This window comes from Octodon degus, unplaced genomic scaffold, assembly GCF_000260255.1.
Source record: "Octodon degus isolate 3935 unplaced genomic scaffold, OctDeg1.0 scaffold00041, whole genome shotgun sequence".
Taxonomy (NCBI): Eukaryota; Metazoa; Chordata; class Mammalia; order Rodentia; family Octodontidae; genus Octodon; species Octodon degus.
Genome location: NW_004524617.1, coordinates 17,004,415 through 17,020,666, shown reverse-complemented (window position 1 = coordinate 17,020,666; position 16,252 = coordinate 17,004,415). Strand labels below are relative to the sequence as shown.

The window sequence follows — 16,252 nt, the reverse complement described above, 5'->3', positions numbered from 1 at the left end:
TTGAAAGAAGCAGTTAATAATTAGTACTTCATTTTTTTTCTCTCCCTTTTAGTTTTTTGTAATGTTTGACCAATTTTGCAGGCTTATATTGGGTAATCTGAACAACTCATTTGAAGACAGTGATATGCAATATAATAACCATTGTTGAATTCTTATTTTTATTTAGTGAAATTCTGTATGGATTCTAACGTGTTTTTATTATTATTTAAATCAAGAAATGAAACAAAATTTTCTGGGGATGTGGAAGCATGAGGATATTTTGTGAAAGTGCCTAGATGGCTCTAAAGTACAGTGATGGTGGAGAACTGTCTTACAGCCTTTCCTTTCTGCTCACTTGCTCTGATGAGAGACAGAAGACCATTTGTGTCTTGTAAAGTCTGAATCTTTATAACGAATGGCTTCCCACAGTATCTTCCTAGAGATACTGTAAGAAATGGCAGCCAAAGACAAATATCTTCACATGGGGATGGAGGGTGTAGCTATAGCTACCTTCCCTGCTGATTGTGTAGTCTGCGTCATCTGGGAGACAGGCAGGGGCTAAAGCTTATAAGCAGAGTTGTTTCACTCTGTTTTCATTAACTTCATTGAAGATACTCAGTATTTTAGCAAAGCAGACAGAGTTCATATATTCTAGTTGCACAATACATCAGACAGTATGCGATCCATGTCTTAGTGATCTTGGGCTGCTATAACAAAATACCGTAGCCTGGGTGGCTGAAACAAGAGACATTTATTTCTCTTATTTTTTTCTTGTATTTTAGGGAAGGGTCTACAGGGTGTTCAGGGTCTCACTATTAGATCAGACTCATAGCCATCTGTCTATCTACAGCTTCCCAAGAGCTGGGATTACAGGAGTGCCACCACCGCCCAGTCTCAATTGTTGTCTCAGCATGCCCCGGGGTCAGGGCCTGCATGGCAGGCCAGGGGATTGAATCCCTGACCCGTAAGCCTGCTTGCAGGAGCTTTAACTGCTGAGCTATTTGGCTGGCCCTGAAATTTATTTCTCATAGCTCTAGGTGCTAGGAAGTCTGAGGTCAACACATTGGCTAATATAATTCCTGATAAGTGCCTGCCTTCTGGCTTGTAGGTGCCCATATTTTGCTTTAATCTTACATGATAGAGAGAGGAAACTCTGGGGTCTTCTTCATTGCCTTAAAATACACCTAATCCAATCATGAGGGCCCTACCCCTCAAGACTTTATCTGAATCCAGTTATCTCACAAAACACATATCTCCACATACCTGTACAATGGGGGTAGGGCTTCAACATGTGAACTTGGGTTAGACACAAACATTTACTCTATGAAAGGTATAATTTCCTCAGAATCTGTGAATTAGAATGAATAGTGTGTTCTATGTAGGTACCTGAGAAACCCAACTAACCACAGCTTAATACAAATCATAGGAAACCTTGTCTTTGGAATCCTTGGCTCATGCAGACAAAGAATTGCTATGTAGGCAGAATGCCCCCCACACACACCAAAGTTATTCATGGTCTAATCCGTGAAATCTTTGAATATGTTACATGACGGAAGAGTTTTCAGGTGTAGTGAAGGCTGTGGGACTTAAAGTGGGAAGCTTCTCAATTATTCAGCTGAGTACAATTTAACTACAGGAGTCCTTAAAATGAGGCAATCCTTTCTGACTACAGACAGAAGGCTTGTGGCAAAGGAGATGTCAGAGAAATTTGAAGCCTGAGAATGAGTCTATGTGTCATCACTTGAGGTAATGTGATGAGGGATGCAGGTAATCTCAAGGAGCTAAGTGAGGCTCCTGGGTGACCTCCAGCAAGTGCACGCACACACACACACACACACACACACACACACACAGAAGGGATCATAATCCTATACCTACAAGGAGCTAGGTTCTACCAATAAGCTGAATGAGTTTAGAAGTGAATTCTTCCCCAGAGCCTACAAAGAAGAGCTCAGCTTGGCCAATGCCTCAATTTCAGCCTTGTGAGGCCTAGAAGAGAAGAGGAGGCCCAGCCCTGACTTCTCGCCTACATAACTGTGAGAAGAGAGACTTGTACCACTTTAAGCTTGTAAATTCATGACAATTTTTCAGACAGCAATAGAATAGAATTGTTTAAACTAATGTAATTGCCAAGGCCATTTTGAACTTTTACACACTGATTAAAAAAATTGTAGTGACCTTAACTTTGATGAACACAAACTGTAAGTTGAGAGATTTGAAACCTGGCACGTTTGAATGATTAATTTACTCCTGGAACATTTAACAGGACTGTCGACTTGCAAAAGAGGAGTTATGGTGGCAACAATTTGGATAATGTTCCTCTATACAAAGTCCTTAAATACAACAAAGAAGAACGTTGATGAGTGTCAGAAATTATTGTATCTGGACAGCCATGTTATAGAAAAATTGGCACAGGATCATGACTTGAAAGATGATGACTGAAATGAAGCACATGATTTTATGAAAGAGACTAACCATCTAACTATCTTTAAGATGAATTTTTGCTGGAAAAGATCTAGAAGAACAATAGGAATATTTACACAATTTTGTTTCACCTTACACAGGGTTTTTAGGCTAAACAACTGGACACATATCCAGCCCTTATGGTTTTCTCAATTTCCAAGCATGAAATTTCTAGCTCTACCCAGGGGTCCTATTAGGAACCGCCTCTATTCTGAAATCACAGCTTGAGCTTTTAAAAACTTCCCTTTAGGCATATTTTATTAACTTCAAAAACAGAACCAACTCCACTTACCTCAAGCAGAAAATCAATTTATTGCAATTTATTGAATAGCCAAGAAAATTAACAGAACGTTTTGAAAGTTGACTCTGAAAATGGTAGGATGCAAAGGATCCCAAGCAGTTGGATCTACTGCTAAAATTCCAGCATAGGAAAAGTTTCCTAAAGAAGCCATCTCTGGATGCTGGAAACCATGGTAAAAGCTATGAAGAATTCTAAACTCTTGCCTATTTCTATCTCAAAATAAAAAATTCCAAGAAGGATGCAATTTTCCTCATCTTAGATAATACACACACATACACGCATCACCATGATCATCACCACCAGCATCATCTCTCACAAGGACGAAAAAGCACATATTCTATTTTCCCTATATGTAGGCAAAATGCATTTTCCTCGCACAAATTCCACTGTGGACCATTTCCCAGATATAGAAAAGTATGCAAAGTTTGCCAGACTCTCTACTGCTTTGGCTGGCTGGTCAACATCCCTGAAGACCCATCTTATACTTCTAAGTGCATACATACAAACACAACCACTTTAAATAATGCAATCTACACCACTCCCAAAGTAAACAATCCAGTTTATTTTACTTTCCTTGTTCCTGGGACAAAATAACCAATACCAACATTGTCTCTGTCACATTCTTAAGTCTGTTACAAAACAGATTTTGATCTACTTTAACAATACATAAGGGCCAGGGATATATAGCTCAGCAACATAAGCACCTGCCTGGCAAGTACAAGGTCTTGAGTTTGAGCCCTGGTACAAAAAAATATTGAAAGGAGCAATTAATGCTTAAATTCTTGCTTTTTGTCATATTTTTCATCTTTTTACTTCTTTTTAATTTTTTTTTTGAACTGGGGATTGGACTCAGGCCCTTGTCCTTGCCAGGGAAGTGCTCATTCAACTGAGCCATCTCCCCAGTCCCTTCTTTTTGATTTCTTATACATTGTTTCCACTAACTTTGCATTTTTTTAATGTATTGAATACAGGGTCTACAGATCACTACACAGATCGACTTGTAATGATCCTCCTGTTTCTTTAATCTCCTAAGAACTGGGATTACAAGCACGTGCCACCACACCCAGTCTCAATGGCTATTTCAGCACTCCCTGGAGGCAGGGCTGGCACAGAAGGTCAGGGATCAAACCCCTAGCCCCTGTGTCTGCCTAAGCAGGTACTTTAATCCACTGAGCTATCAGGCCGACCCTTTGCATGTTTACATCTGTTAATCTAAACAGCTAATTTGAAGATAACATTATGTAATACAGTAACCATTGTCGAATTCCTAAACATAAATAAATATGCATAAACAACCACCTAGCTAACATTAATAAACTTTGTCATCTTCTTGAATTTGAATTTCAAGATGCTATATAATATATATATGTGTGTATATATATATATATATATATATATATCTCAGGGTGCATGTGAAAACATCAATTAGATTTTTCAGTTTATTGAGATATGACTGACAAAGACTGTATATATTTAAGCATATGAAATAATGCTTCAATATACATATACAATGTGACCAGATCATCAAAATCAAATTGATTAATATATTCATCAGCTCACATAATTAATTATAACAATTAGAATTTTAAGTTTCATCCCTTAGTGTTAAAAAATTCTTCTGGGAGACAGAGAGATAGCTCAACGGTCTAAGGCACCTGCTTCTGGAACACCTATCTCTGAAAAAACAAAATGGAAAAGGGGGATATGTTGGAGCCATGAAGCTAGTAAATTGATCAAATATATCAAATATATGTAGGTGGTATTTGATCCAGTGCCTAAAGCAAACAAGCTACCTCACTCCTGAGATGAGTCTGGTTAAGGTTTGCAATCAGTTGCTAGGCAGCCTAGTGTAATACATTACTAACTTCACAAAAGTGTAAATAAAAGCATTTGTTGTAAAAAAAAAAAGAAAGGAAAAAGAAATATATATATATATATATATATATGTATACACAAGAGAGTTAGGATAGATATACAGCTACTTTCACTTAGTTCACTGAGAATAAAAGTTGTTACTATTATTGTTTAGACAAGATATCATGTCTGCATCTTGTACTATGAATAACTACTATGAAGACAATATGCAATGTATTAAATGTATAGAACATTTAATGCATTATTGTAAATGTCCTACTATGTCCTACTAATGTATAGGACATTTAATACATTATTGTAAATGTCCTACTAACCTGTTTTAAAACTGTTTCATCGCTGTTTTATCTTTTTCCTCATTAAAATGAATAAAAATTAAAATAAAAACACAAAAGGAGTGGGGAGGTAAAATAATAATAATAATAATAAAGCACCTGCTTAGGAAAGCTTAGGAAAACTCAGGGGAGCGCAGTTTGATCCCCGGCACCATGTGCCGCACCAGTCCTGACCTCAGGGTGAATTGAGCCAGCCACAAAAAAATTCTTCCGGACTAAGTTATACAGTTACTATTTTCAAGCATTTGACCAAAATAGCATTTTATATATTTAATGAATATATTATAAATTCTGATAGATTATCATTAAACATGAAGAAGCACATATTATTGAAAAGAAAATTTAATTTCTTTTTTTTTTGTATTTTAGGGAAGGGTCTACAGGGTGTTCAGGGTCTCACTACTATATAGGACTTGTAGTGATCCTCCTGTTTACAGCCTCCCAAGAGCTGGGATTACAGGCATGCGTCATCATGCTCAGCCTCAATTGCTGTCTCAGTGTACCCCAGGGACTAGCTGGCATGGCAGGCTCAGGGATCGAACCCCAGGCCTCCAAGCCTCCTTGCAGGCGCTTTAATCCACTGAGCTATTTGGCCAGCCATAATTTCTTAATAATATACATAGGGTGGTGTATTTTTTAAAATAGCCCATATATTTATGGAGTAATATTAAAGAGGCAGGGTTCTATAGAAATTCAGCAGTGATTCCTATTTTTCATTACTGTAAAGCACCAAGCACCAAGGAACCTTCCTCATGTTAAATGACTGTACAGGAATAGAGGAGTTTGGTTGTACAAAATCACTTGATTTATTTTTAAAAATTTGTATTAGTGCTGGTCAGCAGTGCATGATGTTTACATTTAACATGAGTTGCTGGTACTCTATTTCCATTTTTTAATGTTCATTCTTTTCACCTCCTTTTTCTCCTTTCCTTCTCCTCTCCCTTCATCTCTAGTTTCCCTTCCCATCTGAAAATGATCTTCTTGCTTCCTACTAGCCATCTTTAATTTGGCTCTTTATTTACATTTTGGGGTTCTCATGTTAAGCAAACTCTGACGTTTAAACTTGCATGTGTGCTTTATTTCACTTAATATTGTGTTCTCAAGTTACATCCATTTGCCTATGAATGATTCACGTTTATTGTTCTTAGGGTAGAGTAGTAAACCATTGTGTAGAAATACATTTTCTTTATACATTCTTTTGTTCATGAGTGTAAACAATTTCCAAGATATAACTATTGTAATTTGTGCTGCTACAAATGTGAGAATGCATATATTACTGTAATGTGATGACTTTGATTTTTTTGAGGAGACACTTTAAGAGGGAATAGCTGGGTCAAATGAAATTTCTAGTTTTAGTGTTTTGAGACATCTCCATACTGATTCCAATAGTGATTATACTAGTATTCATTCCCCAAAACAATGTAGGAGGGTTCCTTTTTTCCTGAAGCCTTTTCAGCATTTGTTATTATTTGATGTCTTCATGATAGCCTTTCTTTCTAGATTAAGATGAAATCTTTATGCTGCTTTAATTTGCATTTCTCTAGTCGTCAGCAATGTTTAACATTTTTGCATACATTTGTTGGCCATTTATGCTTCTTCTGAGAAGTGCATATTCATTCCAGTTGCTGATCTTTTGATTGGTTCTTTTGTTTGGGGAAATCTAATATTTTTGAATTCTTTACATATTCTTGATGTTAGTCTTCATTCCAAGGAATATCTGGCTTTTTTTTCATATTTTGTAGGTTGTTTCTTCATTCTATTGGTTGTTTCCTTTGCTGTGTAGAAACTTTTTAATTTGATAATGATCCTATTTGTTGCTTCTCTTTTTTTAATGTATTTAGTACAGGGTCCACAGTACAGGTCTCACTACACAGATCAGACTTGTAGTGATCCTCCTGTTTTCAGCCTCCCAAGTGCAGGAATTACAGGTGTGCGCCACCACGCCCAGTCTCAGTCCCCATATCTTCATCCTCAGGGGTGGGGCCAGTATGGCATGCTGGGGATCAAACCGTAGTCCTTGTGTCTGCCTAAGCAGGTGCTTTAGTCTGCTAAGCTGTCTGGCTGGCTCTGTTGGTTTTTGTTTTGTTTTTTGTTTTTGTTTTTGATTTTGATTTTCTTTTTTTCTTTTTGAGACAGTGTCTTTTCATGCATTTCAGGCTGACTTTGAGCTCACTTTGCATCCCAGGCTGGTCTTGAACTTACAACAATCTTCCTGCCTTAGACTTCTGAGTGCTGGGATTTCAGTTGTGTGCAACCAGCCTGGCTTATTTGTTGATTCTTGGTATTATTTCCTGTGCCATTGGCTTCTGTTGTGAAAGTCCTTGCCTGCACCTATGTCTTCAAGAGTTTTACCTATTTTATCTTCCCCCAGATTGTTTGTTTTAACATTTAGATTTTTGATCTATTTGGAATTTAGTTTAGTACATGTGAGATCTCTTTATCTAAACTCAATCCTCACATTGGTAGATATCCAGTTTTCCCAGCACCATTTACTAAAGAGGCTCTTTCCTCCAGTGGATGCTTTTGAATCTATTGTCAACAATCAAACAGTTGGATATGCATGAGCTTGTTTCTGTTTGCTATATTATGTTCCATTGATCCACATTTTTTACACTGTTACTGTGTTTGTTATAATAACTGTGACTCTGATAGAATTTCAAATCTAGGATCATATGCCTCCTGCTTTGCTTTTGTTACCTAAGATTACTTTTACTATTCTGAGTCTCTTCTGGTTCCATACAAATTTTAGAATGTTTTCTCTAGATCTGTTAGAAATACTTTTGGTATTTTGATAGGGGTTGCATTATATGTCAGGTTTGGAAGTACAGCCATTTTGACTATATTGGTTCTGTCTTTTCAGGACAATGGATATCTTTCCATTTTCTGATGTCCCCTTTGACTTTTTTCAAAGTGATGTCATTTTCATTGTAGAGGTTCTTCACTTAGATGGTTAGGTTAATTTCTAGTATTTAATTTTTTATGCTATTGTGAATGCTATTGTTTTCCTAATTTCTTTCTCAATTAGTTCATTATTGTTGTACAGGAATGCCATTGATTTTTACATCCTGCTATATTGCTGAATTTCATTAGTAATTCTATGAATCTTTGGCGTAATTTTTGGGTCTTCTATGAAGAGGATCATGGCATCTACAAATAAAGATATTTAAATTTTTTCTTTCCTATACATATACCATTTATTTCCTTCTCTTGCCTAATTGCTAAGGTTAACGTTTCAAGAACTCAATTAATCCAACGTGGATACCCCGGGAGGTCACTCTCCCCGGGCTCTGTCCAGGTGGCCTACGGGAGCATAGGGCTCTGCCCCGTGATGTACAATCCCTTTCCACAACGTTGGAGAAGAAGCTGGGCCTCGTGCCTGCGCCTGCATATTCCTACAACTTCTCAGAGTCCTTTGGGCAGTGACTGAGGAGATAAACCATGCAGGAAACAGTGTAAAAAAAAAAAAAAAAAAAACTCAATTAAACAAGAATAGTGATATGGGATATCTTAGTCTTATTTCTGATTTTAGAGGTAAAGTTTTCAGACTCTCCCCACTTAATCTGATATTGTCCATTGTTTTACTGTGAATAGCTTTCATCATATTGATATAAGATCAATCTACTTTTTCACAATTTTTAATCATGAGTGGATATTTAATTTTTTTAAACTTTATTTTTGTGGTACTGGTGACTGAACTCAGGAACCTGCACTTGCCAGGAAGGAGCTTATTCTCCTGAGCTATCTCCCCAGCCCTAGATATTTAGTTTTTTTAAATTTTTTTCTGCATCTATTAAGATAAGCACATGTGATTTTTTGTCCTCATTTCTGTTTATGTGATGTGCTAGAATTATCGACTTGCATATGTTAAACTATCCTTGTACCCTTCCATGAAGCATACCCAGTCATGGTGTTTGATATTTTTCATGATTTGTTGAACTTGTTTGCCAGTAACTTGTTGAGGAGTCTTGCTTCTAAATGATAGTTACACTTGTGTTATAATGTTGGAGTTGTGAAATGTTGATAAGCATGTCTTTGTATCTGGACACTGTTTTAAAGAAAAATGTCTAGTTGACAAGTTGACAAGGGGTGGATTGTAGTGGTTGATACATTGTGTCACCTTGAAAGTAAAAGGCTTGGCTGCATCAGGGAGGGCCTGCCCTAGAGTGACTCAGCACAAAAAGAATATAAAAGGGAGTTGAGGAAGGATTCAATGGAAGATCATGCTACTCTTCACTGTTTTCTGCCAACATGAACTCCTGCCTTCTGCGTTGTGCTACTCTGCCTTGGAGCCGGTCAAGTATGAACTGAAACCTTCACTAACTATGAGCTAAATAAACCTTTCCTTCCTTAATTGGAGGTCTTGGGTATTTTGTCCCAGCAATGAGTAAAAAGTAACTGATACAAGAGTATTCTTTCCATTTTGATTTCATTAAATAGTTTGAGGAGTATTGCTATTAGATCTTCCCTGAAGTTCTTTTAGAATTTATCAATCTATCAATTCCTTATCAAGTTCTCTTAGTTGGTAGAGTTTATTATTACTGCATTAATTTTATTGCCTACTATTAAATTATTCAAGTTTTTTAAATCTTCTTGGTTCAGTTTTGGTAAATCATATCTGCCTAGGAATTTTTCCATTTCTGAGTTCTCCAATTTGTTGACATACAGGTTTATGAAGTAGTTGCTAATGATCTGGACTTTTTGCAGTTTCTATTATGACATTAGTGTTGCATTTCTAATTGAATTAATTTGTATCTTTTATTTCCTTTGTTTTGATAAAATAAACTAAAGGTTTGTCTAAGTTTTTATTCTTTCAAAGAACCAGATGTACAATTCATTCTTATTTACACCTTTTTTAGTCTGTATTTCATTAATTTCAGCTCTGATCTTTATAATTTCCCCCATTAGACTAGATCTGACTATGTCTTGTTCTTGTTTTTCTAGGCTCTTAAAGTGCATCATTAGGTTATATATTTAGTATCTTTCTGTTTTTCTTTCTTTTTTGACATTTTTAAAAGAAAATAAAATAGTAAGCAAAAGCATTAGAAATACAGAATTTCACTAAGTAAAATAATAGGAATTCAACAATGGTTATTATATTACATATTGTTGTCTTCCAATTAGTTGTTCAGATTACCAAATGACAACTAAATATATGAAAAAGTTCAACAGCACTGGTCCTTCAAGAAATGTGAATTAAAACAACACTGAGATTCACCCCAGAAAGAATGGCTATCATCAAGTAAGCCAGTAACAAATGCTGGAGGAGCTTCTAGGGGAATAAGAAACCCTTGTCCACTGGTGGTGGAAGTAAAGACTGGTATTAACACTGTGAAAATCAGTGCAGAGGTTTATTCTGTTTTTCTGATGTGGCTAGTATGTTTTCTGTTTTAGAGAAAGTTCCCCTTGCAGCCAAACTGTCTCATGGATGGGTGATATATATATATATATATATATATATATAAAGTTTGTTTTGCTTAGTTATCTATTTGTGATTGTGGAATATTGAGCTCCCCCACTAACTGTATTGATGTTTATTTCTGATGCTTTTTGTCAGTAGTATTTGCTATATGAAGTTGGGTGCAATGTTGCTTGGTGCATATATGTTTATAGTTGATACCTCTTCTTATTGCATAGTTCCCTTAACCAACATTTAGTGTCCTTTTTTGCCTCTTTTGATCAGTTTTGGCTTAAAATCCACTTTGTCTGAAAATAATATAGCTAGTCCTGATTGTTTTCCAAATTCTTTTGCATGGGGTATTGTTTTTCTTCCCTGAATTTTTCCTCTATGAACTTCCTTTGGATTAAATGTGTTTCTTATACAGAGCATAGTATTAGATGTTTATTTCTTGCTCCATTTTTATAATCTGCCTCTTCTGACTGACAAATTGACATTCACATTGATAGTTACAACTGAGAGGTATTTTTCCTATTTGTTTCATTTTATTATTTTTCTGCTGTTAATTCCCTTTCTTTCCATTCTATTTAAATCAATAAAAACAGATACTACATTTGATCTTAGCAAAAAGGCCAACAAGCGATGCCTTTCTCTTTAACTGCTTACCATACATTCAGTCTATTGGATGTTTTGGCACTATTATGTTCATTGTCTCTTTCTAGGTTATCAATTAATTTTTTTATAATGCTAGTTTGATAGTCATGAATTTCTTTGTGCTCCTTATCATGAAGATATCGTCTTTCTCCATCAGTTTTAAAATAATTTTGTAGAATATATCAACCTTGTTGGAAGTTATTTTCATTTTAGGCTCGAAGTATTTCACTTGAAGCTCTCTCTGTCTATAAGTTTTGTGATGAGAAATATGCTGTGTATTTCTGGTATGCTTTCTCTAACAGCTTTTAAGAGTCTATCCTTGTGTTGGATTTTTAGTACTTTAACCATGTTGTGTCAAGGAGTGGTTTTTTCTCATCGTGACTTTTTAAGGATCTACATGACTCATTTATCTGCATGTTAAATTCTTATTCCATGTTTGGAAAGCTCTCTGGTATTATTTCTATAAATAGCGTTTTTGCCCTTTGTGCTGTCTTCTGATTTTTCAATAACTCCAGTTATTATTAGATTAGGCGTCTTCAGTTATCTAGTAGATGTTGGATCCGGTTTTCATGGTCTTTTGTTGTTTTTAAGGTGTCTCTCATGAATTGTTCACTGATTGTAGACACTGTTCTCACATAGTTGCTTCTGCTGACCATATGTTCAGTAGAAATTTTACTAAGCTGGATTTCTATATGGAATCTTTTATGAATTCATTTTCTTTTCTACCCTGGGCATGCATGTTTTGCATGTCTTTATTTAGCTGTGCTAGTTTTTTATTAGTGTCTTCTGCAGACTCCCTAAAGATGTATGTATTTCCGTTCCTCCAGTGCACCAATACTAAATAAACCATAAAGTCTCACAGTGGGCTTTTAATGATGAAGGCTAGAAGGAAGATCAGGAAGTATTGAAGAAGCCTTTGCATGGTCCTTAGACACATAGCCTCCCCTTCATTTATTTCCAAGAAAGAACACATTTGTATTAGTGAGAACAAATATGGTTCACCTGTTAGTAGCAGAAACCCTCAACATATAAAAAAGCCATTTTGTTTACCTCTCAGAGAAATATAAGCAATCAGGCTAGAGATGTAGCTCAGCAGCACAGCACCTGCCTGACAAACACAAGGCCCTTAGCTTTGATTCTCAGTGCTAAAAAATAAAATTAAAAGAAAAGAAATATAGTGAATCCAAATCTAGTATTGACACTCTATGGAACTAGACTTCTATCAAGCTTTCACCTAGGACATAGTTTTCACTTTTTCATGTAAAGAGGCCACTGTTGAACTAACTAGAAGCAAAAGGAAAGAAATTACCCAATATCTCCCTTCAAGACTACTTACTATGAATTACCAATGCTGTTATTGTTTAATAAATTTCATGGGAATTTAACACACAGCCACTAGAGACTCAAAGAGTAGTGACCATGCAGCCAGTCAAAATTCAGGGGTTTGATCACTGAGTAATAAGAGGAAATTTGTACTGGAGAACACCTGCATCTCTCTGTCCTTTTAAACATATTTTTATACCCAATGGCAGTAAAATAGTACTCTCCTTTTTTCATGTTCCCCTTTCCTCTTGATCCCTGTAGTATGGAAAGCAATCAACTAAAAAGACTTCTTTGCCCCTCAATCTCAGGGCTCCACAGGACATCGTACAAACTCTAGTCAGCACATTTTCATTGCTGATGGTTTCGTTTCCTAATTCCTTCTTGAGGCCATTACCTCATTTACCATTTTCACTGCAGAGCCCAGCAGGCAACCAAATCATTGCTATTGATTCCACGTCATGTTCAAGTCTTTCTCTTTCACTCTTTTCTTAAATTTATTCAAGGATGCTTTCTTAGTGAACTGATGCTTAAGCCTCAAGTCATGTACAATTTTCTAGTGAGTTACACAAATGTATGTGAAGGGCAGTCTGAGATCCTTGGGATCCTATGGGGTTGAAACTGGAGAACATTTTGTTGCACCTTTCAAAATTCTTAATAGAGGAAAACATGCTTCTTTTACAGAAAAGACACATGTGGGTCTGATTCAACTGTTTGTTGCGTCACAAAAATTTTTTTACAAAAATAGAAACAAATCACAGGGAGACTAATTTTATACATTAACTGTATACAGACATTATATATGAGTATTAACTGTAATGGACAACTAGTAACATTTTATGTTAATTGTATATGGACAACTAGTAAATAGTGACTGGTATATGGACAACTAGTGATTAGTGACTAGTAACTAGTAACAACTAGTATCATTTAATAACATTAACCGTGTAATGTTGTTATCTAAATTTATATAAATATAAATATATGCCTTCCCAGTTTTATCTCTGTTTTATTATGATGAAAATATATTTCAAAAACTATATAAAAAGAGAGGGACATTTGTGAGGGTAAGTGACATTGGAAGTTCTGTAGAATCTCTATCTTTTACATTTTCTTCACCATCAAAACTGTTTCAAATTGGACATCCTTTTAGGAAAAGAAAAATCCAAGTACTCCACCTTCCCTAATTTTTAGCAGGAAAATAAGGTTTTAATCTACTTCCTGAATTAATAATTTAGGGCTGGCCAGATAGCTCAGGGGACTAAAGTACCTACTTAGGCAGGCTTAGTGATCTGGGGTTCCCTCATACTGAGACTGCAACTGCGACTGTGACTGCGACTGCGACTGAGACTGAGACTGAGACTGAGACTGAGACTGAGACTGAGACTGAGACTGCGACTGCGACTGCGACTGCGACTGCGACTGAGACTGAGACTGAGACTGAGACTGAGACTGAGACTGAGACTGAGACTGAGACTGAAACTGAGACTGGGTGTGGTGGCGCGAGCCTGCAATCCCCATGCTTGGAGGCTGAAATGAGGAGGATCATTATGTGTCTGATCTATGTAGTGAGACCCTGCAGACCCTGTACTAAATACATAAAAATATATGTATTTATGTAGTCACATCATCAGTAGAAACTCTGTTCCATGATTTACTACAATAAGAATCTTTATCTTTCTTTTTTTAATCATCCACATATAGAAGCTATGATAGACCTTGTTACCTCACTCATATCCTCCTGGCTACTATATTTCAGAAAACACAGAATTCAGCTTCCAATCCACTAGCCGCTGCTTGCCTCTGGCTAAGGTATTCCTCGCTCTGCAAACTGTGCTTTGTGCTCAGATGACAGGTGGTCCTCCAGGAAGGATAGCAGTCTGTGCATCAGGGCCTCAGCTCTCTCAATGCTCAAATGGATGATTCTGAGGCAGGGGTATGTTCTCCTCAGGCTTCCAGAGCTTCCCCCAGAGGATTAAGCTCACCCTACTCCCAGGTGGCTCACGGCGGGCCTTGCCTGCTTCATATTGCCTCCTCAGCTCCCCAGTGGAGTCTCCCTCACTACCCAAACAAAATAGCAGACTTGGATCCTTACTGCAAAATTTACAGCTGGCAAAAGCAGACTAGGACAGAAGAAAAGAAAACGTGGGCCAACCTGATAGCTCATTGGACTAAAGAGCCTGCTTCGGCAGAACACAGCAGCTGGGGTTTGATCATAAGAGTGCTGTGCGAGCCCCACCCCCAGGGTGCACTGAGATGGCAACTAAGACTGGGCGTGGCGGCATGCACCTGTAATCCTAGGATTTGGGAGGCTGTAAACAGGAGAATCACTACGAGTCTGATTTAGTAGTGAGACGCGGAACACTCTGTAGACCTTGCCCTAAAGACAGAAAAAATAATACAAAATAAATACAATAAAATCCTTGCTAGTCATTTTTTCCTATAAGACAGGCCTTCATGCATTCATCAGCTGTAGTTCTCAACACAGCTCTCATGCATGATCAGCCAAACTCTAAGAGATACTGGGGGAGCATCTGGCAAAGGGACACTGCAGTGCAGTGATCTTTCCTCTAGCATTTTGGGCCCTCACTGGAGCAGAGTTTGAGGCCTGTTGATTTGGCTGTGTGTTAAGTTTTGAGATCGTAAGCAGCCCTGTTAAGTGACTGTTGTTCTTTCTCAGAGCACAGCCAGGACTCAAATGCAGATAGATGAGCCTGAGCTGAGATATTGAGCTCTACACAGCATTGGTCCATCCAAAGCTGAAAGCAGGCCTAGTGAGGGCTGCTTGGTGCTGCTCTGTGTTAAGCTCACTGGAATAAAGAGAGTAAATAAAGGGTTATGGAAAGGCTGGACCCTGAGTCACCTCAGAGCAGTTCCAGGTCACATGTAACTCCAGACTGTGTGACATTTAGATGTCCCAGGTTACCCAGACCCAGATTATCCTTTAGTCCTCTTTTGGCCTGGCTGCCTGTAGCTGGGAAGTGCTCGTGCAACCTCCTTACCCTTCAGAGAAGAAAATAGACAGTGAGTGTTCCATTGTGCATGAAGCAGATAGGTTTTCCCTGCTCAGCTAGACACCAAAATCTTCTATGACTGGCAAAGGGCTGATTCCAGGACCAAATCATTCTTGCTCACTCACTCTGTTCCTCCTTTTCCTACATGGTGTCTCTCTTCTGCTTCCCCTCATCCTCCCACTCGTGCCTTTTTCTTCATAGGTATTATGCAGCAAGAAAGCTCTAAAGTTTTAAAAAGCAGACATTCTTTGATATGTCTGTGATAAAGTCATGTGACATTAGTCTGCTGCTCAGACTTTCTTTGAAGCTTCCACCTCCCTACCATCCACCCACCTTGTATTTGGGCATCTGTTGTGTTCCCTCAGATCATGGGTAATCAATTTTATCAGGCCTACCAGGAATGAGACTGTCGTCCTAAAAACTCTGATTCTCAGAACCACAGCAAATGATTTCAGCTTATTTACTGAGATCAAAAGTTAGCAAATAACCATGATGTCAGAGGAACTGAGACTGTTACATAATCATCCTTCAGTAGAGACAATGAGGTCACATGTTTATCCATCTAATCACTGATCAGGGACATATTTGATTGCAGATAATGTGCTCGCTGGCCCACAATTTAATTACTGAGTGTCTGAATCAACAAAGCTTTCAGATGTAGGTCTTGCCTAACAGTGCATCTGTTAGAGAGCATTGCCACTGTTTGGCCTGTAAATGAAAGGTCTGGGGGATACAACTGGCCATTTCCAGAACTGTTTTTGATGATCTCACATCGGAAAACATGCCAGTTCCCACAGTTTATTTTCCAGTCAGCAGTGGGCTTTGTTTGTATCTAGGGCCAAATGGAACCAGTGCCTCCAATGTGGCAGCTATTGTTGAAGCCTCTGATAGAAGCATGCTCTCTGAGGAAATTAATGCT

At 37.5% G+C, this 16,252-nt stretch overlaps 1 non-coding gene across 1 annotated transcript; it reads left to right on the top strand.

Annotated features, from left to right (window-relative positions):
- Window positions 1–8,199: 8,199 nt before the first annotated feature.
- LOC111816830 lies at window positions 8,200–8,403 on the top strand. The gene has a single exon (XR_002821157.1). It is a non-coding gene; the product is annotated as a small nucleolar RNA SNORA73 family (small nucleolar RNA).
- The last annotated feature ends 7,849 nt before the right edge of the window (window positions 8,404–16,252 follow it).